This window comes from Oryctolagus cuniculus, chromosome 18 (genome assembly GCF_964237555.1).
Source record: "Oryctolagus cuniculus chromosome 18, mOryCun1.1, whole genome shotgun sequence".
Taxonomy (NCBI): Eukaryota; Metazoa; Chordata; class Mammalia; order Lagomorpha; family Leporidae; genus Oryctolagus; species Oryctolagus cuniculus.
This window is the reverse complement of record NC_091449.1, coordinates 34,809,442-34,836,304: the sequence shown is the minus strand read 5'-3', so window position 1 is coordinate 34,836,304 and position 26,863 is coordinate 34,809,442. Positions and strand designations below refer to the sequence as shown.

The 26,863-nt window shown below is 47.1% G+C and overlaps 1 long non-coding RNA gene across 1 annotated transcript in view; it reads right to left on the bottom strand.

Annotated features, from left to right (window-relative positions):
* Positions 1-757: 757 nt before the first annotated feature.
* LOC103348453 (uncharacterized) overlaps positions 758-26,863 on the bottom strand; it is a 32,439-nt gene continuing 6,333 nt past the window's right edge. The window contains exons 2-4 of the long non-coding RNA XR_011384038.1: positions 16,564-17,824; positions 3,076-3,169; positions 758-2,812 (exon numbers count right to left, since the gene is read on the bottom strand). This is a non-coding gene — a long non-coding RNA (uncharacterized lncRNA). The remainder of the gene's footprint in view (positions 2,813-3,075; positions 3,170-16,563; positions 17,825-26,863) is intronic.

The window sequence follows — 26,863 nt, the reverse complement described above, 5'->3', positions numbered from 1 at the left end:
GGAGTCATCTCCTTCCACTTCTGCTCTTACAAATGGTGCCCTGCAGGGAAGTCAGATTTCTTTGTGGCCAGTGTTGACTCCAGATGTAGAAATAGCCACGTGGAATCCAAGCACCTAAAACTAAGGAAGAGACACCCCTTGCAGGAAACATATACACTATTGGGTTTTCCAGCCCCAAGAGGGCCCAGGCTTGGGCTTGGGTACAGAGAACAGAAGAACAAGTTCCTAAAAAGAGACTCTTTCCCTCAACAAAGCAATAGGAAGACATATTTTTGACACTTATGCTGGCTTACAGTCAATAATTTAGGATGTTGTAGAATTCAAAGAACATGGTCTTTGGGGGTTTGGACCAAGTTCTTCTTTAATATCTAGAACTTCTTTAGAAAGTGAGATGCCTGGGCCGGCGCTGTGGCTCACTTGGCTAATCCTCTGCCTGTGGCGCCAGCATCCCATATGGGTACCAGGTTCTAGTCCTGGTTGCCCCTCTTCCAGTCCAGCTCTCTGTTGTGGCCCAGGAAGGCAGTGCAGGATGGCCCAAGTGTTTGGGCTCCTGCACCCGCATGGGAGACCAGGAGGAAGCACCTGGCTCCTGGCTTCAGATCGGTGTAGCTCCGGCGGTAGCAGCCATTTTGGGGGTGAACCAATGGAAGGAAGACCTTTCTCTTTGTCTCTCTCTCTCTCACTGTCTAACTCTACCTGTCAAATAAGTAAAAAAAAAAAAAAAAACCAAAAAAAAAAAACCTGAGTTTAACTGAAACAAAAACCCAGTGAAGAAACAGCTTTGCTTTTACATTCTGTCTACCACTGAGACAACCAAAGAAAAATCAATGCAAACCTGGGGATTTGAGGGAGAAAATGGGAAGAAAACTCTCACATGGAAAGAAAAATAAAAATGGTGTTTTTCAGGTTTCCATCTTAAAGACAGCATCTTAATTTTCTTTATTTTCAATTTTGTATTTATTTTAGTGTGAGAGAGAGAGAGAGAAAGGGGGGTACAGAGATAGAGAGAGAGTCAGCTCCCATCTAGTGTTCACTTCCTTATTGCCTCCCCACCAAAGCTGGGAGCAGTAAATTCAATCAGGTCTCCAATGTGGGTGCAGGATTCCAACTGCCTGAGCCATCACCACAGCCCCTCGGGATCTGAGATTAGTAGGAAGTTGGGGTGAGGAGCTGGAGGCGGGTATTGAATTCAGATACCTGCTATAGGAGGGCCGCATCCTAATCAGTATCTTAACCACTAAGCGAATATCCTGCCCGAGAGTCTCAGATGCACTCAGCTCATTCTGTCACTTACCAGGTGAGCGAGCTAATTAACACCCCTGAGCCTCAGTTTTCTCTTGCTCCAAACGGAAACTGATTTGCAGGGCGCTGTGAAGATTAGACGTGAGATCGGTGATGCGTCTGGCACGTGGCACATAATCAGTAGTTGCAAGCCATTTGCTATCATTCCTGTTAACTACTAGACAGAGAACTTGAAGTTGACTCAACTACACAGAAGCAAGACATTTCAGTTTCCATCTGTCTGCGTATCGAGGCAGGTTGAGGGCCACTTCTGAATGTTCTTAGAGTCCCAGCAGTGCAACATGGACCTCCTACACAGGGACAATTCTGTGGACATGGGCGACATTTGTGGAGTGTCTTGATTGACACTTCAGTCATAAGAGTGCAATCGAATAAAGTCACTTCTCTCCCATGAAGGGACACAGAGGATCCCTCTGGATCTCCCACTTGAAACGTGGAAAGGTTTGGGCTTTATGGAAATGAAAGTCATCCTCAAGATGCTTTTTGAGAGTCACGCCTGGTCCTTATGGGAATGACACTGCTGGAATTGATCCAGAAGGCATAGGAAAATATGAGCGCTCTTCAAAAAGTTTGTGGAAAGTAGAATTAAAAAGATAAGTTCATTTGGGTGCAAAAAAAAATGGAAACCCATACAATTTTTATTCTCCATGAATGTTTTGAGGTTCCTGCATGTGTCCCTTGAGCTCTGAAAGAGGTTAATGTTGAATTGTCAAACACGAGTCCTGGGACCACGTTCCCCTAAGAAACACTCATCACACGGGCTTCTTTAAAAGAGCTCATCCTGGCCCCTTTTACATGCCCCTTAAAGAACCTAGAAACCTCAGAGAGGAGACTACCACTGGGAACTAGTCCTACGTGTACCACATGTACTCTCCCTTTGCTGGGAGAGCAACTCAAGGGCTCCACAATCCAAGAGCTAGGAGGCTACCTAAAAACTTCCTTGGAACTAAAGATAAGTTCGTCCTAGTGCAAACTTGTTTGAACTCCCTGTATCGTTTTTGTTCCTAATGTGACTTTATCTGTAAACATTTTGAAGACTCTGGTGATGTCTTGGAGAGGGATGGCATAGGCAGAGCTGAGCCATCAGCAAATTATTTCTCCCTCCTGGTTTTGACCGGAAGTTGTTTGCTTAATGATTCTTTGGTGTTGCCAGTTCCTTTTGTTTTACTTTGTTTTTATACCCCGGATTCTCCAACTGACTGCACACTTGCGGTCATCTGAGTATCTTTATAGGAAAACAAAACAGTTAATTTTAGGGCCCCATCCCACCCTCTTTGGGATAGCAACCAGTGAGTGTCATGAGCCTGTACTTATCAAAGCCTCCTAAGTTTGGGTCACCCAATCTGGCACAGCCACCATGGCCGGCCAACTGGGAATCATCCCTGTATCCTGTGTCAGTGACATCATCTTCCGTCTTCTTGTCATCCCAGACTCCATGACAGTTGAGGTGAGCCCCACTCAATAGCAACACTGGCGTGTGATGGCACCAAGCCAAAGGGAATTGTGAGGCCTGTAGAAAAAGGGATATTTTCTTTCTACTCTGCAGACTCCAATAGGAGCAATCACGGACTTTCCCTACTTCCCATTAATTCTATATTTAGGAAACTAAAAGGAAAGGGAAAAAAAAAAACCCAACCACAACCTCACACACAACGGAAAAGATGGTAGATTCCTCATGGCTATGTTGGTAAGAGGCAGCACGAGTGGTCTTCTGCGGGGTGTTACCATTCTCATATTGGATTTTTCTTCTGGAAAGTAGGTGAGTTAATTTACCTTGGACCAACATTCCTACAGACAGGGTAGAGATCTGGTATCTTCATCACCACTAGAGGTAGAACATTCTGGGCATGCCAAGTTCCATGTATGCCTGCGAGCAGTTTTAAAAGGTTTTGGTTAGCTCCGCTTTTATTAGAATGAAAGCTTTTCACAAGTAAGAGGTTTTATGGGAGTTATTTTTAAAGTAATGTGTTTTTATTGGTTTCTGGTAAGATCAGTGAAATCACATGGCATTTTTAAAGAATTTTAAACCAAAAAAAGATGTTCAAACAACCTTCCTGAAACACAAAAGCCAGGAAAGTCAGAAAAAGAGGGTTAATGCGAAGACCAAAACAGTTCTGAAGAATGAAAAGGAGGGGTAAAAGAGCACTCCAAGTCAGGACAAAGATGGACCGAGTTCAGCACCCATGCCGTCACTCACTGACTGAGTAAACACTTGCATCTCCCCGTGACTCGGTTCTCACCACAGATACGGGATTCGTGACTTATTGTACATGAAAATTAAGCTTCTTAAAAACGAAAACTGTAGACATCAAAAGAATAAAGCAAAAGGTGCCCGACAAGCCAATTGAAAGGCCTGGAAATTAGAATCGCAGACCTGGAAATCACAGAAACTCCCAGCTGGAGTTGCCTGCCTTTTCCTCCCCCTCCCCCTCCTCGTCTTTTGTCTTTCTCTTGCTGTCTTTTTTCCTGATTACTAAAGTAATAAAGACCTAAAGGTCATGGAAAATGGCACTGAAAGATAAATATATTTTTGTGCCAAACATTTTTAAATCCATGCATAATTTTTTTCTTATTGCACATTTTCCCTAAACAATCTGAAAACCCCTCATGGGCCTATATGTTTGCAGGTACATCTAAGGCAGCCATAAAGCATCCTCATTCTTTAGTTGAGAAAACAAGTCAGGAGAGAGAAGGACTTGCCCAAGGTCCAGGAGGTCACCTAGGCCCAGAAACCAGATATTTCAGAAACTCTTCATTCACTTTGTAATCATTGCATACATCATGTGGCATGTGTATTTACTACACACTCATATGCATATGCTTGCGGATAATTTATTTTCTACTCCCTTGTTACGGTCTGAACTTTGGTGCTCTCCAAAATTCATGGTAGAACCCCATTCCCAGTGTGATGTTACTACAAGAAAGAGCCCTTGGTTGGTGATTAAGTCCCGATGAGTAAGATTGGTGACAGAGTCACTTGGTTCCATATGAAGAGGGAGAATGAGCCCTCATCAGACACCAGGTCTGCTGATGCCTTGAACTTGGACTTTCTAGACTCCAAAACTGTGAACAACAAATTTGTTGTTTATAAATTGCCCAGTCTTAAGCATTTTCCTGTAGCAACTTGAACAGAGTGAGACATCTTTACAACGCATAGTCACATGCACTCATGCCTACTCATGCCTGTACCATATAACAAGCGTCATGAAGGAAAGCACTGTAGACCAGCTTTCTAGCATTTACCATGTGCTCAATAAACACTGGAATGATTAAGTGAATGAATTTCTTTATGATACTCTTTTTGTCAAACCATGGTAGTCTCATAACCTTTTGATACAAGTGAGCAAGTGGGTATATTTGTTAACATGATATAAAACCTGGAAAAGGAGTCCTCAGAACTCTTCCATGTAATTATAGAAAACAGTTGAAGAGTAAATACCCACCTGTCCCCTGGAAAGGATGACATTATGGCAGAGGAGTTTTCTAGGAAGAGAACTTTCCAAACTTTTAAAGACTGGGGTATCAGTTCTTTCTATGCCAATAAAGTTGAGTGCATTTTGGACACCGGACACTCCCAGAGAGGACCTTGGCATTACCTGTACTATTCTCCATTGAGTTGTATAAGTGTTAAAATGGGAAAATAATTTGGAGAGGAAAAAAAGTTTAAAATGTCATAGACATACAGAATTTATATTTAAGAGAAGAAACTTTCTTAGACTACTTCTCTTTCCCTTTAGATACAATGCAATGAAGTTGAAGATGTAAAACTGCTTTCACAAAGCATGACCCTACCTCACTGTGGATTTTTGTTGCTTCCATAGAGCACTCTACTGCTTTAAGTGGGTCTTTAAAGAGGTGATCTCCCTTTATAAGGTTTCATGAAGGGCTCCGTTCATTTCTTAGAGAAGTGCATCACCTTCAGCTTCGAAATGCCATCTGGTTCCATCCAGATTCGCTTTCAAATATGGGACACAACATTACTAAGAACAAAAAAGGTTTCTCACCTTGACACAAACTGAGAAATGGAAAAGCTGAGTCTCTGGCTGCCATTGCTTGGAGATAATTTAATGGATAAAAGATTAAGCAGTGTTTAGTATACTTGACCACCTACCACTGGGCATATAGTGTATGTACCCTATCTCTTTCCTTTTGCATAATGAAACTTTCCATTATTTTCCTCTGTTACTAGATTTGCTCCAAATAGTCATTGATGATGTTCACCAAATGTGTCCAACTGTTAGCCTCCTGTGCATGTTATAGGACTATACTTCTTGGTCTCCTACAGTTGTGTTAAACCATCTACCTGGTTCCCACCCACATGGCAGAGTACAGAAAAATAGAACAAAGTCCCAGATAATGCAAAATCAACATGCATAAAATTTTAATTTTGATGTTCTAAAATGCTGAAACTTTGAAATTTTTTGTTACTGTGACATAACCCAGCCGGTCAAGACTAAGACATATTGGAAGGATGTAGAATATTTCCATCAATTGTTTATTACTTATACCCATAATACATGCTCCCACAACCTAATGATTAACAACAACCACCAAATCAATTGCTCATTGTTCATAATTCTGTGGGTCAGCAGTTTGGATTGGGCTCAGCTGAGTGGTTGTTCTGCTTACTTCACCCAAGTCACTCCTATGTCTACAATTCATGAGTGTATCAAGTGGGAGCTGGTTGGTCTAAGGGTCCTCTGCTGAGACAGGCCGTCCCTGTTCCATGTATTGTCACTCTCTAGTAAAATTTCCCAGGTGTGTTTCCTTGAGCCTGAATATAGCAAGAGAGAAAGAACAGAAGCCTAAATTCCTTGACGGCTTTGATTAAAACAAACAACAACAATAAAAAAAACTTCCACACTTTGTTGATCAGAGCAAATCTCTAGTTCAGAATCAAGTGGATGGGAAAATAGACTCCACCTCTTGACAAGAGGAACAGCAAAATCACATTGGAAAGTCATATAGGGATAGAAGAAAATTGTGACCATTTTTTTTTTTTTTTTTGGCCATATACCACAAGATCTCATGGCTAGAACGTTGGCTCAAAATGTTTAAATATTCAAATAGCATTTGTCTGGCAGGTGAGAAAGTGCATATCATCAACCAGATTTTGCTTACATTAACATTAACTAAAGAGCCCAGTGCTCTTACCACCTGCCCACAGAGAATTAGCATCACCCAGTCTCCAAGACAATTCACGACCTCTTTTCAGCTAGTAGCCTCCCCACCTCCCAAGATACCTGAGCCATCTTATATGTCATCATTTATAGAGTAGTTTTTAAAAACAGAGTTGAGAAATTGGTGTGGGGCATGTGTTTGCTGTAGCAATTGAGCCATGACCTTGAACACCTGCGTCCATATTGGAGAGCCTATGTTCAAGCCCTAGCTCTGCTCCCAATTTCAGCTTCCTGCTGATGTGCATCCTGGAAGGTAGCAGGTGAAAGGTCACATAGCTGGGACTCTGTCACCCAGGTGGGAGGCCCAGATGGAGTTCCAGCTCTTGGCTTTGACTTGGCCCAGCCCTAGCACTAATGTTGTAGGATAGTTAACAAGCACAGGGAAAATCTCTCTCCTTCTCTCTCTTCCTCTCTCTCTGCCTGTATGTGTGTGTGTGTGTGTGTGTGTGTCTTTTCATCTCTCTGCCTTTCAAAAAATAATACATGCATGCATACAGATTTTTTTTAAAATTTCTTTCTCTAAGGAAGATGACTTGGAAAAGTCATAAAAGAATCCAAGTCTCCTGCTTCATTGAAGTGGGTTGGAAATCCCAACATCTCTCACAACACAGGGCAACAGTTGATGACTGAAGACAAGGAAGGCCAGGCGGGAGATCTGGATATGTGAAATGGACCAAAGAACTTTTTACGAAAGTGAACAACTGATGAAAGTACTGTTGAGTAATAATAGTGATAACATACTGAATACTTACTATTACTACTGTTGATAGCATTAAAGCCTAAATATAGCACATACTTTTCTAAGGATGAAGTTATATCCTTATCAAAACAAGAGATACATGAGCAAACATTTAGCCTAGTGGTTGTAAGATACCTGCATCATCTATCAGAGTACCTGGGTTCAATTCCTGATTCTGACTCTTATTTCCTGCTTCCTTTTAATGTGCACCTTGGGAGGCAGCAGCTAATGGCTCCAGTCTTAGAGTCTTTATCATTCTTGTGAGAGACCTGGATTGAATTCCTAGCTCCTGGTTTCAGCTCAGCCATTGCAGGCATTTAGAGAGTGAACCGATGAGTGGGAACTCACTTGCTCTCTCTTTCTCTCTCTGCCCCTCAAATAAATAAAAAAGAAAATAAATATGAAGAACTTCAGACAAGTGGTAGAAGGTCTGTGGAACATCTCTGGTTACTTGCTTTTATAATTTAAACCTACTGGAAAAGGATAATTACCGAAGCAAGAAAACCACAAAGTGTTGGGGAGACAGTCGGGACCACATTACCCCAACCCCATCATGAGGCTCACAGGCCATTTTACCCTCACCTGGAGCCCCTCCCAGCTAGTGCTCGAGTCCAGAGCTTTTACGTCTTGTCTCCTGGGTCTCTGGGCTATGGTATCTCTACCTTCCAGGGTTAGGAGAAGACATGGTGGGTGGTGAGTGCGCAGGACTGGGCACCCCAGGTCCTGCCTCCGGTGGCTACCTTAGAGGAGGCCATGTTCTGGGAAGCACTGGAGGACAGAAGACAGTCCCTCAGCCGCATCACCCTCAAGACTGCAGGGAGACTGAAAGTCCACTGCGCTAGCAGCGGGAATGTGAGTGAGAATCCCCAGGGCAGGTGGACGGATCCGGCTTCAAGAACTTCCAGAATCTGCAAGGGCAGCTGGCCTCCACACTGGCTGTGAAGATGGTAGGAAAACAGTAGAGTCGCCCTCCGCAGGTCTGCTGCCTGCCACTTGACAGTCCTTTGTGCCCTGGCCTTTCTAACGGCCACGTGGTGACTCTTGAGGAAAGGAAATGAGGTAGCCTCTACTAGGATTCCATGCTGAGCCAGCCAAGGAGGCTGCAGGGCACGTCCCACCCTTCAATCCCATCCAAATGCTTATTTCACTGTTAGTCTGCCCAGTCTTAACCATTTCATCACCTTTCATATAAAATTATAGCTGGGTGTTCCAGCCAAAACCAGATTTCTGAAAGCTTCCCAACAACCAAGGGTACAATGCCATTTTAAACTTGCCAGCAGAATTTTGGTTCAATGGGGTGGAGTGATCACATATTTTTTTCTCCCTTCTCTCACTCAGTAACAATGAAATCACACAACCTCAATGAGTGCTGAGAAGAGGAGGAGGAAATATAAGGGTACTTTAAAAAAATTCAAGGAGGGGCAGCGCTGTGACGTAGTAGGTAATGCCTCCGGCTGCAGGGCCCGCATCCCACATAGGTAGTGTCCCGGCTGTTTGTGTCCCGGCTGCTCCACTTCCGATCCAGCTCTCTGCTATGACCCGGGAAAGCAGCAGAAGATGTCCCAAGTGCTTGGGCCCCTGCACCCATATGGGAGACCTGGAAGAAGCTCCTGGCTCCTGGCTTCAGATCAGCCCAGCTCTGGCTGTTGTGACCATTTGTTGAGTGAACCAGCAGATGGAAGACCTCTCTCTCTGTATCTCCCTTTCTCTGTGACTCTGCCTTTCAAGTAAATAAATAAAATCTTAAAAAAAATCAAGGAGAAAACTGGAAGTCAAAGATAAGTTTATTCTAGTGCAGAAACATTTTAAATTCATGCAGTTTGGGGGTAACATGCATTTTCTGTGAACTTTAAATGTTTATTTTTATTTATTTATATGAGAAAAGAGAGAGATGATAGGTAGAGAGGGAGACAGCTCACCTCCACTGATTCACACGCAAAATGCTGGGGCTAGAGCCAAGTCCCACTAACTCAATCCAGGTCTCTCATGTAAGAGGCAGGAATTGAACTACTTGAGCCAGGGTTGCTGCATCCCAGGGTCTCCAATCCAGGTGCTCTGATGGGGGATGCAGGAGTCTTACTGATACCTTCGCTGCTGGGCCCCCAGGAACTTTCTGAAGATACCACCCCCACCCACATACGCTATTTCAAAATAAACTAATTTTTTTCATTTTTCCAAGTATTTTTGAAGTATCCTCATACTTGAGTAGAGCAAAGACTCTGAGTCATTTCTGGAAGAGGAAAAATGTCTGGGATTCTACTCCTGCATGAATTAGAGACGTAGAAACTGGGATCCGGGACACCCAGCGGAGGTGCCAGCAGAGGTGGAAGACGCTCTTCCTGCAGAGCCCTAGAGAGGCTGTGAGCTGTTTGCTGTGGGTCAGCAGAACAGATGTGGGAAGAGGAGCAGAAATCAAGGAGAAAAATCAAAGCTCTTTAAGGTCCTCCTTGTCGTTTCCTACTCCAACCTAAGTTTGCATCCAAGATCTGGACTAGGGTACCCGAAACAGCTGGCAAGTGCCTGTTCCAGGAGAGGCAGCCCGCTGGTCACCCTGCCCTCCCTAATCTCCCAGCCAAGGCTCGAGTTCCCCCACCATGTTGTGTTGGGAAGCAGAACCGTACACCATGTAAACCAGCCAGGTCCCTCATGGACAAACATGCATGGACAACTGAAGATCCCGAGGTAGGTGGAAAATCCACCAAAGATAATTTGTAGCCCAAATCAAACAAGCAAGCAAGAAATAACATAGAAGAAAATAGCAAAATTCAGGAAACAGTGTTTCAAAAACAATAAGAACATTCAGAGATTTAAAGCAATATTGAGGCCGGCGCCGTGGCTCACTAGGCTAATCCTCCGCCTTGCGGCACCGGCACACCGGTTCTAGTCCCGGTCGGGGCGCTGGATTCTGTCCCTGTTACTCCTCTTCCAGGCCAGCTCTCTGCTGTGGCCTGGGAGTGCAGTGGAGGATGGCCCAAGTCCTTGGGCCCTGCACCCCATGGGAGACCAGGAGAAGCACCTGGCTCCTGCCATCAGATCAGCGCGTTTCGCCAGCCACAGCACGCCGGCCACGGCGGCCATTGAAGAGTGAACCAACGGCAAAGGAAGACCTTTCTCTCTGTCTCTCTCTCTCACTGTCCACTCTGCCTGTCAAAAAAATAAATAAATAAATAAAGCAATATTGAATACATGGAAAAGTAAAGGTCACTCAGAAAATAAATCAGGAGAGGAGAAAGCACTTTGAAAATAAACACATGAGCTTTCCCACTCAGCATCCAGGTTCCTACCTGAACCTGCCCACAGAGAACCAGCATTTTGCTGAGTTGGAGCCTATGTGACTCAACAGGCAAGTTTCCATTGTTACCAGGAAGAGGGTGGAGGGCAAGAGACATGGGGGTGCTGTAGACTAAGTAATGCCACCCCAAGATGCCCATGCCCTAATCCTCATAGCCTGCATGGTTAAATGAACTTCGCAAGTGTGAGTGCACTGATGGTCTTGAGTTAAGGAGACTGTCTTGGGTGATCAGATTCAGCCCAGTGTAACCATAAATTCATATAGGAGGGAGGCCGGAGGATGGGGGTGGTACAGGAAGATGAGACGGTGGAGGCAGGAAGCTAAAATGATGTGAGGCAGGAGCCACAAGCCAAGGGGCACAGGTGGCTCCTAGGGGTTGAACGTCTGAAGCCTTCAGAAGGAACATGGCCCTGCCATGGATTTGATGTTGAGATTTCTGACACCCAGGTCTGCAAGAGAACATGTTTGTGTCATTTTAAGCCACTAAACTGGTGGCGATTTGTTATGGCAGCAACAGAAGACTCAAACAAGAGGTGTTATTGACAAATTAGTGAGCAGACACGAGGGTTGTTAAATGTCCTAAAGTGCATGAGCTGTCACTTAGAGGGAAGAATCTTAACCCACACAGCAATAGTTCCCTAGCTAAGAAGCATGGGCAGCTACTCAGACAGTTCCATTGCTCTTTGCAATGATTGGAACAGGAATGGGCAGGCACGTGACAAAATTCAGGCCAAAGAGATGCAGAGGTCGTTTGGCTTAGGTTTCTAAGGGATCTACAGGGAGCTCCTTCCCAGGAAAGAGATTAACTAAGAAGCAGAGAAGCCCAGTGTCTTCTGCCAGCCAACCTAGAGCCACAAGAAGCAGCTTTGGGATCACATTAGCACCAAGGACAGCAAAAAAAGACAAAAAGAACTTGGATGACATGGGTTTTTGGGGGGGAGTTGTTTGTTTTTTTAAAATATTTTTTTTCTTTTTTTCATTTATTTGAGAGATAGAGTTACAGACACAGAGAAAGAAAGACACAGAGAGAGGTCTTCCATATGCTGGTTCACTCCCCAGTTGGCTGCAATGGCTGGAACTTGGTGTATCTGGAGCCAGGAACCAGGGGCTTCTTCTGGGTCTTCCATGTGGGTGCAGGGGCCCAGGCACTTGGGCCATCTTCCACTGCTTTCCCAGGCCATAAGCAGAGAACTGGATCAGAAGAGGAGCAGCCGAGACTCAAACCAGCACCCATATGGGATGCTGGCACTGCAGGCAGAGAGTTAGCCTGCCAGGCCACAGCACCAGCCCCTGAATGACATAATTTAACAGGTAAATTAACCAATCCTAAATTCTGGCCTTAAGGTAACATATTCAGAGAGTAGGAGATTCAGATGGGAGGCTATTATTCTTTCTACAGCACAGAACAAGAAGGGACAGTCTGGGACAGGCATTGTGGTGCAGTGGGTCAAGCACTGGTTGGGACACCCACATCCCTATCAGGTGCCTGGAATGCAGTGCTGCCTCCATTCACTATCCAGCTTCCTGCTAACGTGCACCTGGGAGGCAACGGACGATGGTTCAAGTACTTGGGTCCTGCCAGCAACATGCGAGACCCAGATTCAGTTGCTAGCTCCTGGTTTGAGACTAGCCTAGCCTTGGCTGTTGCTGGCATTTAGGGCATGAACCATCGAATGGGAGATCTCTCTCTCTCTCTCTCTCCCCCTCTCTCTCTCTCTCTCCTTCAACTTAATAAAAATAAATACACTTTAAAAAAAAAGAAGAGATATTCCTTGTGACTAATGTTAAGGACATTCTTCTAAAAACAGTATAGGTTTGGTAAAATGATATCAAAAGCAGAACTAGTCCCACAATAACAAATATATTTATATCATCATAATATTCTTACTGATATTTATTAGGTTTTAGCTTATAGAAAAACATTAATACTAATTTTATTTGTAGAACATAAAGTGTTATAAACCTTGACAATGTAATGTAATAGCAATGGTTTAGTTGATAGGAATTAAAGAGAGTGGGAGTTAAACTTCTTAACTGCAATATGGTGTCCCATATTGGAGCCCTGGTTCAAATCCCAGCTGCTCCACTTCCAATCCAGCTCCCTATTAATGTGCCTGGGAAAGCAGCGGAAGATGGCCCAAGTGCTTGGGCCCCTAAATGCCCATGGGAGACCCCAATGGAGTTGTAGGCCGCTGGCTTCAACCTGGCCCAGCTCTGGCCATTGTGGCCATTTGGGAGGTGATCCAGAGGATGGAAGATCTTTCTCTTGGTTGCTCTACCTTTCAAATAAATAAATAAATACATCCTTAAAAAAAAAAAAAAAAAAGAAAGTGAGAGGACTATGTAGATGTAGAAGTGCTAATTTCCTTTATCTCACAGTGACCAGAGAGAAGACACAATACGTTATTTAGATTAAGAAATAAAAATATATTATTTAGCAATTATAAGGTGCCCAATAGAAAGACTTGAAATGATGGAGCTAATAAAATAGAAGGAGGATGTGGGAGAATGAGTCCAGAACCCCTTCTTTCATATCAGGAAGCTGGCAGACACTGTTCAGGGTTTAAAAATCATGCACTAGAGTTGTGAGCTTCTTACATGGCATCTGAAGTCAGTTCAGAAAAAATACAAATAGGGACAATTAACTATGGCTGTTAGAGAGGCTGAGCCATCTTCAAGTAGTATTCGGCTACATACGGCTACCTTGTCCCCCTCCCACAAGAGGGGCCCTGCCTAGAAGGGTTGGTCCAAGTAGCAAGTCAGGACAGGCTTGAGGGCCAGCCCAGCTTGAGGGCTCCCTGCGGGGGAGCTGGATCAGAAGTGGAACAGCTAGGATTTGAACCAGGGCTCCAAAATGTGACACCTGCTTGAGACAGCACTGATCCCACCCCCTCCTCACTTTTCCTCACAGGCTGAGCCCAAGGGTCTTCCTTAATAAACTCTTTCCTTGCCAATCTCCATCTCCCAGTCTCCTTCCAACTTGGGATATTCCTGTTCAACACTGACTCATAGCAAAACCTAAACTACTTCCTTCAAAGTACAGCACAGGGAGATGGGCATGTTTTGTTTGTTTTCTTCTAGAAATAACGGTGCATTTAAAAATCGAGGGAAGACTGAAACGTTTTTTAATTTTTTTAAAGATTTATTTATTTTGTTTTTTTACATTTTAATTAGTTTGTGACAGATTCAATGTGGTTTGTAGATACAAGGCCAAGACATAGTGATATTCCTTCCTCCCTCCCTCCTCCTCCTCTTTTCTCTCTCCCACCCTCCTTTTTGTCTTTTTTTTTTTTTTGGTATTTGAGATAACATATTTTAAATTTATATAACAGTAAAAAGACTTTATACTTCACCAAATAAGAAGTTTAACAAGTAAAAAGCAAAAAGACGCTAGTTTAGTGGGGATATAAACAAGGGCTGCAAACAAAAATTGAATGGCAACATGACCATTTCACCCATACACAGTGAATTTTAAAGTAATCCCAGGTCATTAAACCTACAGTAGTATATAGTAATATAACATTCTTGACTATTGGTTTGACAAAAAGCTATAAAACCATATTTGCAGCAAAAATGATACACACAGGTCTGATTTTTCCTTCCTTCCTTCCTTCCTTCCTTCCTTCCTTCCTTCCTTCCTTCCTTTCTTCCTTCCTTCCTTCCTTCTTTCCTTCCTTCCTTCCTTCCTTCCTTCCTTCCTTCCTTCCTTCCTTCCTTCCTTCCTTCTTTTCTTCCTTTCTTTTTCTCTCTTTCTTTCTAATTTTGGCTCCCACATATAAGGGAGACCTTGCTGTATCTGTCTTTCTGCATCTGGCTTCTCTTACTCAGCCTCATGTTGCATCCATTTTGCTGCAAATGGTGGAATTTCATTCTTTTTTATAGCTTAACAATATTCCATTTTGTGGATATATACACATGCATATATATAACACATTTTCTTTGTCCATCCTTCTGATGGACACCTTGGTTGAGTCCATATTTTGGCTATTATGAACAGTGCTGCTATAAACATGGTGGAACATGTATCTCTTTGATACAATGTATCTTTTGGTTATATACCCATATGGCAAGTTTATTTCTAAGGTTTTTTTTTTTAAGATTTATTTTTATTTATTTGAAATGCAGAGTTACAGAGATAAAGAGAGGAAGTTAGAGAGATAGATAGATCATCCATCCACTGATACTCCCCCAAATGGCTGCCATGGTCAGGGCTGGGCCAGGACAAAGCCAGGAACTTCATCCAGGTCTCCCATGTGGGTGCAGGGGCCCAAGATCTTGGACCATCTTCTGCTTTTCCTAGGCACATTAACAGGGAGCTGGATTGGAAGTGGAGCAGCCAGGACTTGAAACAGCACCCATATGGGATGCTGGCATCACAGGTGGCAGCTATGCCACAATGCCAACCTCAACTAAGAAATTCCACACTGTTTTTCACAGTGGCTACACTAATTTGCATTCACACCAACAGTGTGTTAGTGTTCCCCCTTTCTCTACATCCTTGCCAGCAGTTATTACTCTCTCTGATTTAGGTTTCAGCCATTCTGACAGGGGTGAGGTGATATCTCATTGTGGTATTGATTTGCATTTTCCTGGTGGCTACTGATGCTGAGCGTTTGTTCTTATATTTGTTGGCCATTAGTGTTTCGTCATTTGAGAACTGTCTGTTGAGGTCCTTTCCCATTTCGTCACTGGATTGGTTGTTTTATTGGTGAGTTTTTTATATTGCTGATGTATTCAGGATATTAATTCTTTGTTGGATAGGTAGCTTGCAAATATTTTTTTCTTTTTCTGTTGGATGTCTCTTCACTCTGTTAATCATTTCCTTTGCTATGCGAAAGCTTCTGAGTTTGCTACGGTCCCCTTTGTTTACTTTGGTTCTAGTTGCCTGTGCTTTGGGGGGTCTTAGAAGTCGTCTCCTACGCCAACCTCGTGGAGGGTTTGCCCTATGTTTTCTTGCAGCAACTTCATAAAAGGCTGAAGCTTTAGATGAAGGAAAATACTTCGGGGACTTCCCACGTGTCTGCTGGGGAGGTTCCAGACACTGAGGAGCTAAACCGCTTTGTAGTGTAAGGGAATCGATTATCTTCTTGGATTTGTGGGTGCACCAAGTGCAGTATCTTTCCCCTACAGGCTTATTTTATGTATTTGAGAGGCAGAGAGTGAAACAGACAGAGAGCTGCTATTTACTGGTTCAATCCTCAAATGCCCATGAGAGCCGAGGGTGGTGGGGTGAGAGTTGCTGACGTTGGGAGCCAGCAATTCCATCCCAGTCTCCCACGTAGGTGGCAGGAACGTAATCACTTCTACCATCACGGCTGCATCCCAGGATCCACATCAGCAGGAAGCTAGAGTCAGGAGCTGGAGCTGGATGCTGAACCCAGGGACCATAGGTTAGATGCCTGCCCATTAGTGGGTTTTAAACTCAATTTGGAAGGTCACAAATAACACATTCTTTTAGAAGAATAAGCATGCATTACTATTCTACACCTCAATGTATGAACATGTGGCTGCTGTTGGAAGCATGTGGTGCTGTGAGAAATGATGTGTTCTTGTGATAACTTCCAGGGGCTGGCTCTGTGGCGTAGTGGGTAAAGCCGCCACCTGCAGTGCCAGTATCCCCTGTGGGCACTGGTTCGAGTCCCAGCTGCTCCACTTCCAATCCAGCTCTCTGCTATGGCCTAGGAAAACAGCAGAAGATGGCCCAAGTCTTTGGGCCCCTGCACCCATGTGGGAGACCCAGAAGAAACTCCTGGCTCCTGGCTTCGGATCAGTGCAGCTCCGGCCATTGCAGCCAACTGGGGAGTGAACCAGCATATGGAAGACTTCTCTCTCTCTCTCTCTGCCTCTCCTTCTCTCTCTGTGTAACTCTGACTTTGAAATAAATAAATAAGTCTTTTTAAAAAATAAATAACTTCCAAGGCTTTCTCGTGACACTGAGATCAAGCCCAAATTCTGAATCAGGACCTGATGTGTCTCATGTAACTTCTCACCCCACCCATTCCTCCCAGGGCCAGCTGCTTCATGGCCAGCACTGGCACTTCCCCACTCACCTCTGCCACAGGGCCTTTGCACCGGCAGCTCCTTCACTTGAAATGCCTGAAATGTTCTCCTTTCTTTGGAAACTCAATCTCATCATTCAGGTCTTGGCACCAAGGCTATTTTGGAAAAGAGACCATTCCTGACCGCCCTGGACACAGCGATGCCTTCTTCCTTCTCTATGACACCCTGGCTTGATTTTCCTCCAGAGCACCTGCCACCCACTAGAGTAATCTTGAGTATTTATTATCTGCTCTCCTTGCCCCCACTAGGAGACAAATTTTTTTAGAACAAAAACCTTCTTTCTCCTGATCTTGTTGTCTTTGAAATGTTGAGTACAGTGCCGGGCCTTTGCAGTTGCACAATGAGTATTTGTTAATAAGCAAACACTGTAAGTCAGCATGAATTTTGGTATGTGCCAGAAATATCCACCCCAAATTATTGGTCAGGTTCTATTTTTAAAGAAATGAGGAGACAGATTGATAATTTTGAAATAGCATCAAGTGTTGACAACTTAGCTGAGTAATGATTAACTTACATTGGGACATAGGACTCTTTGTAAAGGATGATGAAACCCAGTTTCACAAAGCAGATGTATACAATTCCAAGATTTCTTCCCCGTAGGTGGAGAAGTCCCACTTGAAACACTATGAGAATACCATTTGTGAATGGCACACGTTAGCAGGTGAGCGGGTGCTGCTGTCGTAACTGCATCCATTTTTCCCTTTGACATTCTACAGGTCTGGGTAAACAGGTGCTAATATATGAAGCCAGGAAAACAACCTCCGTGGGCTCAGTAGTCTGATCAACTGCCCTGCTGGCCTCGTCTCCTGTATTTGAGTATAAACACATTAAAACAGGCCTACTGAGCAATCTGGAGAATTAGCACAAAGCTTCTATGTTCATGAAGGTGCGGACTCACTACTGAACACTAATGAACTATTTTCATTTTGAAAGATTTAAATACCGCAATCCTGAGAGATGAAGCTTGTCATTCATTTGTCGATTTATTTAGTCTTTTATTTTCTTCACTAGCAGGTAGGTTTCATGAGATCCTCAATTATCAGTGAACTCAGTCAATACAAGGGTACCTCCAAAAGGTCACGGAAAACAGAATAAAAAGATACGTGTGGGGTGGGTGTTGAACCTAGCAGTTAGGATGCCTGGGTCCCACATCACAGTGCGAGGTTTGATTCCCAGCCCCAGCTCCTGGCTCCAGTTTTCTGCTAATGCAGACCTCGATGTCGTGGGGTGAATGGGTCCAGGCTCTTGTCTCTAGTGCAAGGACAAGACAGAGGTGGAAGTCAGCAGGAAGCCGCGCTGTATATACTTTTTTTTTTTTTTTGACAGGCAGAGTGGGCAGTGAGAAAGAGACAGAGAGAAAGGTCTTCCTTTTGCCGTTGGTTCACCCTCCAATGGCCGCCGTGGCCGGCGCGCTGTGGCCGGCGAACCGCGCTGATCCGATGGCAGGAGCCAGGTACTTATCCTGGTCTCCCATGGGGTGCAGGGCCCAAGCACTTGGGCCATCCTCCACTGCACTCCTGGGCCACAGCAGAGAGCTGGCCTGGAAGAGGGGCAACCGGGACAGAATCCGGCACCCTGACCGGGACTAGAACCCGGTGTGCCGGCGCCGCAAGGCGGAGGATTAGCCAAGTGAGCCGCCGCGCCAGCCTGTATATACTTTCAAAATGAAAATGCACACTCAGGGGAGAGCGGGGCATGGTCACGAGAGAGCTGTGTTCAACAAGGCCGGCATCCATCCTCTCGGATAAACCAGAAGCATAGGGGATCCTGCCTGTGGCTGGGCTTAACTGAATAGTCAGAGAGGGTGGAATTTGGACCAGAGCTGGAGTCCCGCCCGTTTATGGAAATCATGGCAGTGTCTTGGCAACAGGTGCATCATGGGAGTAGGTGTATCAGCTACAGTAATCCCACTGTAATGACATTATAATGAGCTAAAGGTCATCATGGGATACAGTAGGCAGCCATGTTGGATAGCTTGGGCCGGTGCCAGCTGGAAGTCTTCCTTTGCTGCTGTTTTCCGCTGTGTGGAAGGGGACGGGGACAGAGCAGTCAGGCGGCCCTGCGGGCGAGGCTGCAGAGGGCCTGGCCGCCTCCGCTCTTCCTTTCTCGCTGCCTCCCTGCCTCACCACTGGGCAACAGCAATGATGGCTCCAGGAACAGGGCTCCTGTCACCCACATAGGAGGCCTGGAATATTCCTGGATCCTGACTCTGGCCTTAGCTCAGGCTCTGCTCTTGTGGGCCTTTGAGGAGTGGATCAATGGATGAGAGCTCTCTCCCTCCTTCCCTCGCTCTCTCTCTCACTGTCTCTGCACCCCAACAGTTTACAAAATGTTGTTTTATTTACGTATATTTTTATTGACAGATAGAGTTGGACAGTGAGAGAGAGAGAGAGAGACAGAGAGAAAGGTCTTCCTTCCATTGGTTCACCCCCCAAATGGCAGCTACAGCCAGAGCTACGCTGATCCAAAGCCAGGAGCCAGGTGCTTCTCCTGGTCTCCCATGGGGTGCAGGGCACAAGCACTTGGGCCATCCTCCACTGCACTCCCTGGCCACAGCAGAGAGCTGGCCTGGAAGAAGGGCAACTGGGACAGAATCCGGCGCCCCGACCGGGACTAGAACCCAGCACCCATATGGGATGCCGGAGCCGCAGGTAGAGGATTAACCAAGTGAACCTCGGCGCAGGCCCAAAATGATGTTTTAAAAACATGAAATCATTTTGATGTAAAAAACTGAAATCCACGCACAGTTTTTTTCATAATACACATTTTCCATGAACTTTTTTTTTTTTTTTGACAGGCAGAGTGAACAGTGAGAGAGAGAGACAGAGAGAAAGGTCTTCCTTTTGCCGTTGGTTCACCAATGGCCACCGCGACCAGTGCGCTGAGGCCGGTGCACCACGCTGATCCAATGGCAGGAGCCAGGTACTTATCCTGGTCTCCCATGGGGTGCAGGGCCCAAGCACTTGGGCCATCCTCCACTGCACTCCTGGGCCACAGCAGAGAGCTGGCCTGGAAGAGGGGCAACCAGGACAGAATCCGGCGCCCCTACTGGGACTAGAACCCGGTGTGCTGGCGCCGCAAGGCAGAGGATTAGCCTAGTGAGCTGCAGTGCCGGCTTCCATGAACTTTTTGAAGTGTCCTCATATGGCTGAATAAGTAAGGGAATAAATGAGTGACTAATTCATGGTGGGTACACGTCTAAGGAGAGAACAAGACAAGAAAGCCCTTTATCTCTTAAAGCAAATAAAAGGCGAGCAGAGAAAGTAAATAAATAGGTAAATAGTTTGTTACAGTTGTGATATGTGCGCTAAAGAAAAACACATAAAGCTGGTTGGTGAATTTGAGAGTGATTTGTATGAGGAGGATCTCTGGGGGGGGTCTCTGACTGAGGAGGGGCACATAAGCAGAGAATGAGTGGTGACAGGATGTAGCAATAGTCAGAGTCTGGGGAATAAGATTTTTGGCTCAGAGGACCTGAGCCAGGGGCTTGACAGGGTCAAGGAGCAGGGAGTCACTCTTCCCAGAGCTAACGGGTTCCAGCAGAGTGCAGGTGAGCCTGGGGCATGGGCAGGAGGCCTGGTTCCTGCAGAGTTCTCGTCTCAGCCTGGTCCTGACCACGTGCAGGGTGGGCACGTCACTGTCTCACTTCGGTCTCTGCTTTCCCACTTGTAGGAGGGCTCGTGGGGTCATCTTCCAGGGCTGTCTCAATCACGACATCTGGAAGCTTCTAAATCTCCATCTTGTCTTTTGGATTCAGAGATGAATCTAAAGACAGCATGGAGTGGGCGTGTGGCACAGCCAGTAAGTCACCAGCTAGGAGGCCCTTATCCCATGTTAGTGGCCAGTTTAAACCCTGGCTACTCCACTTCCAACCCAGCTTCCTATTGATGTGTGTCCTGGAAGGTGTCAAGAGATGGCTCAAGTACTTGGGTCCCTACTACCCACATGGTGAGCCCAATGGAGATCCAGGCTCCAGACTTCCACCTGGGTTCTGTGGACATTTGGGTAGTGCACCAGCAGATAGAAGACCTCTCTGTGCCTGTCTGACATGCAGGTGACAAAGCTTTGTGATGCTCTGTGACAAGGGCGGGTTGATGGATGCCAATCATACCTTCCCGCTGGCCCCTGGGAGGGAATGATGCCCACTAGATTCTGCTTCTTTTAAAAAATATTTATGTATTCACTTGAAAGTCAGAATTGCAGAGAGAGGGAAAGACAGAGAGAGAGAGAAAGAAAGGGGGGGAGGAATCTTCCATTGGCTGGTTCACTCCCCAGACATCTGTAATGGCCAGGGCTGGGCCAGGCTGAAGCCAGGAGCCAGGAGAATCTTCAGGTCTCCCATGGGGGTACAGGGGACCAAGCACTTGGGCCATCCTCTGCTGCTTTTCCCAGGTCATTAGCAGGGAGCTGGGTCAAAAATGGAGCAGCCGGGACTCGAACTGGCATTGCAGGTGGTGGCTTTACCTACTACGCAGCTACAATGGCCCCTTGAGTCCTTTTGTTAGTGCAAGTAAAAGCCTGGCGGCTCCCAGCATTGCAAACAGCAGCTCCCAAGGGAGACCCAAGCCGACTTGAGATCCTGTTTTCCTCTCTGTTCCCCCAGAAGAACCCCTGGGCGCTCCTCCGGGCTCATCCCGGGGACTCCTCTTAGAAGGAGGCTGGGCTGCTTCCAGGCCAGCATTCCAAATCCACCGCTGATTGGCTGGACCAAAGAGAAAAGGGCTCTGACCTGGTAGGATATTGAATCTGGCTCTTTCCCTTCCTCCCTCCCCCCTGCCCTCTTTCCTTTCATCTCCCAAAGTGGTCCCCTCCCGGCCGATGAGAGAGGGCCTGTGCTGCGCTGGGGGTCCCCTCCCCTCCCCGGCCCTTCGGACACTTGCTTGTGCAGCTGCTCGCTATAAATTCCTCACATACGTCCCCGGCCGGCCCGTTTATTTTTATAAACAATAAATAGGATGACATTCCTACAGTGTGCCGCCCGGGCCGGCTGGGGCCACAGAGCCGAGAAGACAGCGATGGAAGCCTGGTGCGCTTTGGCAGGCGGTGGCCCGCACGTCCTCAGTCTCCCGACTCTGGAAACACAAACAACAACAAACAGCCTCCCCCTCTCCCCCGGCCCCGCCCCCCCCATCTCCCTTCTCCCTCCAGGATCACGAGACATCACCAAGGCCTACAAATCACCAGCAGATGATATTAAGTCGCTTCAATAACGCTGGGGATCCCTTCCGGTGCGTTATTTTTCTTCATTAGAAACGATAGCCCAAGTGAGCCAAATCCTCTTTCCCGCGCCTCAAAATTTATAGATCGCACTCTCTAAACTCATTGTTGAGTTGCACACGGGGCCGCGAGCTGTTCGTCCACAGAGCTGTCCCCTCCAAGGCCTGCGTTAAAGGCACAGGGGAGGCAGCAGGCTGGGGCTAATGAAACAGGCGGCAGTGTGGGCAGGGTGTCCTGCCAGTCACGGGGGCTCTAAGTGAGTGAGAGGGTCCCTCTCTCAAAGCCCGCGATATGACAGGCACAGGGTGCGGGCTTCCGGCTTCTTTTAGGACATTTTGAAGCAAAGCTGCTTCCAGGCAAGGCCTTCCCGGGACAGAGGAGCCCTGGCTCCCATTCTGTCTGTCTCACACACCCAGGGCGCGGCGCCTCCCGCGGTTCATAAATCCCTATGAATTAGCAAAGCAAGAGCACCCCCCCCTTCAGTAGGTCCTTAGGATCTGGGGGGCGAAGCTGGTTTGCTCTCAGTGGGTGGTCAGGAGATGCTGCCCCTGGCATCATCGCATCATCCTACCCCACACCTGCCTCTCCTTCTCCAGGCAAAGCAAAACCCAAAGGCCCAGAGTCACAGTTAGAGATGCTGTCTGGTTGCCGCTTTTTGTGGCTAAAGAAACTGAGGCTCAGAGACAGGTGGAGACTTTCCCAATGTCACACAGCAAGCTAGTGTTAGAGCCACTGGAAACTCCAGCCCCCCAAAAAATATTTTCCTTTCCTTTTTTTAAATATTTATTTATTTGAAAGTCAGAGTTACACAGAGAGAGGAGAGGCAGAGAGAGAGAGAGAGAGAGGTCTTCCATGCACTGGTTCACTCCCCAATTGGCCACATTGGCCAGAGCTGTGCCGATCCGAATCCAGGAGCCAGGAGCTTCTTCCAGGTCTCCCACACAGATGCAGGGACCCAAGGACTTGAGCCATCTTCCACTGTTTTCCCAGGCCAACAGCAGGGGGCTGGTTTGGAAGTGGAGCAGCCAGGACTAGAACAGGCACCGATATGGGATGCTGGCACCGCAGGCAGTGACTTTACCTATAATGCCACAGCCCCTCTTTTTTTAAAGATTTATTTATTTATTTTGAAAGGTAGAGTTACACAGAGGGGTGGGGGAGAGAGAGAGAGGGAGGGAGGTCTTCCATCCTCTGGTTCACTCCCCAGATGGCCACAGGAGGCAGTGAACCAGCACAGCACAGGGAGAGGCGCGGGTTCTGGGGGTCCCTTCCTGGCAGAGGGTGTATAATGGAGGGTGTCCCAGCCTGGGGTGGAAAGTCTTGGCAGGTGTGACACAGAGACCCCGTAGGCTGCAGGCTCTCCGGATACTCTGAGCCTGGCTAAAAAGGTCCTCACGGGGCTGCCTCCCCCAGCAGGAAAGGGGAGAGACCAGCAGAACACGGGGAGAAGACTCGGATGTGATATCAAACCCAGCACTGAGACCGGGGCCCAGTGCGGGCCGTGCTGGAGCACAGGCAGAGGTGGCATCAGTCGGCCAGAAGGTGTCCGCTCCAGCAGGCGCCCGCGTCAGCCCTGCTCCGCCCTCTCCAAGGCTCCCGGCCGTTCTCTTGGGGAAGGCAGACTCCTAGGCAGAGGTTTCCCGGCCCACTCGTCTCAGGAGCCTCGTGGAGTGCCATGCTTTGTCTGCCATGCTTTGTCTGTCGGCAGGGCTGGGCCGTGTCTAAGCTGGTGGGGACCCCGAGAGGAGCATCCAGGCCACCTGCTCTCAAAGAGCACGCGGTCTTGGGAGAAGACAGGTGGGTGACGAATAACCTGCGGAACCTACTGAGGGTTGTAGAAGGGATCAGCTCACCAGGCACAGGGAAAGAAAGACTTCACAGCAAAGACCCTCTGGGGGCGCCTTGAAGACTGAGAAGCCGTTGGCTCAGTGGAGGAGGAAGGGACGGGAGAGGGGGGCAGAGAGAAGTGCCTGGGATGAGAGAGCCGCCAGAGGATCAGTGGTCACAAGAGAAACCGCAAGGGTGGGAAGCGGGCACAGAGGCAGAGATTTCAGAGTCAGACTCAGTTTCCCGGCTAGAGGCACCCAGCCTGGGGGATTCCTGCATCCTTAGTGCTGCCTGGCCCCCTGGGAGGAAATGGGTTAGTTCACATCCCTGGAAAATCCCAATGGAATCATGACTTGAGAATCCTTTCTCACGTCTTGGTTCCTCTCTCATCCTTATTGGCTTCTTTTATAAAAAAAAAAAAAAAAAAAAGATTTATTTATTTATTTGAAAGGCAGAGTTACAGAGAGGCAGAGGCAGGGAGGGAGGGAGGGAGAGAGAGAGAGAGAGAGAGAGAGAGAGAGAGGTCTTCTATCTGCTGGTTCACTCTCCAAATGGCTGCAATCGTCGGAGCTGTGCTGATTCGAAGCCAGGAGCTTCTTCCAGGTCTCCCAAGCAGGTGCAGAGGTGCAAGGACTTGGGCCATCTTCCACTGCCATAGAAGAGAGCTGGATCGGAAGTAGAGCAGCAGGGACTCGAACCAACGCCCATATGGGATGCCGACACTGCAGGCAGCGGCTTTACCGGCTATGCCGCGGCGCCGGCCCCAGCTTCTTTTTTCAGCTGAGTTTTTCCACCTGATGACAGAGATGGCCTCTGACATCCTCAGAGATCCACCCGGGGGTTGTGCAACCTTCTGGGAAAACAGTGTCTCTCCCCCATCAGCTTCCACGAAATTTCACGGGAAAGCACCTCACTGGCTCCAACTCTGGATGCATTCCCTATTTTACACCAATCGTCGTGCCAGGAAGATCCAGCCTTTTCGTTGTTTGGACCTGGGTGCTGGACCGATTCTTGCAGCTTAGGGTGGGGTCTGATTCATTGCCCTCCAGCAGCAGAGGATTGTAAAGATGAGAGTGTCGTGGCCAACACGGGCAATGGTTGCAGAGCATACACAGGCAAGCACTGTCTCCTACGCCGGTCCAGACCCAGCCCCTCACTGCCCAGATGTGCGGCTCTGCACAGGATCACAGCCCTCTCGCCAAGACGATAGCTGCCTTAACTTTGATGTCCCTGCATTTCCACACTTACGTTAGCTCTTCTGCCAGAGCCGCGCACTTGTTTGTTTTGTCTGGACGGATTTCTGTGATGCTTCTGCCGAGGGAAACAGCTACATCAATAATGTCCTCTATTTTGTTAGCTTTATCAAGTAGCAGAATGTCCACTCTGGTGAGCTGTTTTTCTGTCTCTAGCTATCTCAGATATTCCAGGATATTCTTTTGTCTTTTTCCTAGGCTCATTTGTTCACCAAAGCCAGCTTTCGGATAATTGGTGGACTTGGTGGCAGCATTCTTGCACCTGTTAGAATGTGGCCACGCCAGCCATGGTGGCTGCCACTGACATGTCTCAGCCATCTGACTTTGGTCATCAAGCGCCAATTCACTGACGGGAGTTTATGAAAATAGATCTTCAGGGTCGGCGCTGTGGCGTAGCCGGTAAAGCCTCCACCTGCGGCGTGGCATCCCATATGGGCGCCTGTTTGTGTCCTGGCTGCTCCTCTTCCGATCCTGCTCTCTGCTCTGGCCTGGGAAAGCAGTGGAAGATGGCCCAAGTGCTTGGGCCCCTGCACCCACGTGGGGGACCTGGAGGAAGCTCCTGGCTTCGGATCAGCTCAGCTCCGACCATTGTGGCCATCTGAGGAGTGAACCAGCAGATGGAAGACCTCTGTCTCTCCCTCTCTCTGTAACTCTACCTCTCAAATAAATAAATAAGACCTTTAAAAATAATAAACAAAAATTTAATAAAAGAAAATAGATCTTCAAACCTCACAAAAGGACCTAATCTTTTGTTACTTCTGCCTTGCTATGGCTACTATGCCTGCATAATGATGGCTGAGGAGATGTCAGACGAGCGACTGGAGGCAGAGATCTCAGCATCTGCCTGCCCTCCCTCCCTCCCTCCCTCCTTTCCTTTCTTCCTTCCTTCATTCTTCCTTACACAAAATCTTACTGAGCAACTGCCATACCCCAGGCACCAGAAAGAGAGTAGTATATTTTAAATGTCCTAACCTTATATGTAATCATATTAACAGATAATTATATTTACATAGATACATGTCTCTTCCTAGCATATGAAATAGTTGGGGGGCCAGCTTTGTGGTGCCAGGAGTTACACCTCTGCTTCCCATTTCAGAGTGACCGTTTAAGTCCTGACTGCTCTGCTCCCAATCCAGCTTCCTGCTAAAGCACCTGGAAAAGTGACAAGTATTGGCCCAAGTACTTGGGCCCCTGTTGCCCCCATGGGAGACCCTGATGGAGCTGCTGGCTCTTAACCTCAGCCTGGTCTAGTCCTAGATGTTACAGCCATTTGGAGAAGGAATTTGCGAATACAAGTTCTCTATATATCTCTATCTCTGTCTCCGTCTCTATCTCTATCTCTATTTCTATCTCTATCTCTGTGTCTCCAGCCATCCACACACCCCCCTTTCCCTCTCCCTCTCCCTCCTCCTGTTGATTCTCTTTCTCTGGAGAACCCCACCTAAACACAAGCCAAATTATCAAGCAGATTTTACTGAACAATTGACAAAGTTTTCAGTCGTGGTTGGAAAGGCTAGCCATCTCTCTCTGTCTCAGGGTAAAGTGTTTGTCCCCACTACTGTCACAAAGCTTCTATGGCAACTGCTCCTACTGTCACCAGCCACTCCTGCTAAAGTGCAAAGATTCCCAGGAGTCTTGGGGCAGCGGGATCTTTGCACAAACCCTGGCTTCACCCGGGTGACTGAGGCGGGTTGTCTAGGCTCTCTGAACGTCAACTGTAAGGCGGTGATCCTACTACCGCTTACCCCGTTGGCTCCTGCTGATGGTCAAAGAAGACTTGAACACAGGCCCGGGCACAGAGTAGAGCTCAAGAAAAGCTACTTTCCCTTCCTGCAGTGTAGATGCTTCTGCTGCTCCAGGCTCTCTGAGGTCAGATCATACAGTGAATGTCTGGACAAGTGTAGCCATGGACATGAGGTGGCTTTAAAACTGTGACAGCCAGACCAAAGTCAGTGATCAACAACACAGTGATAACGGCCAAGGCTGGCTCTGC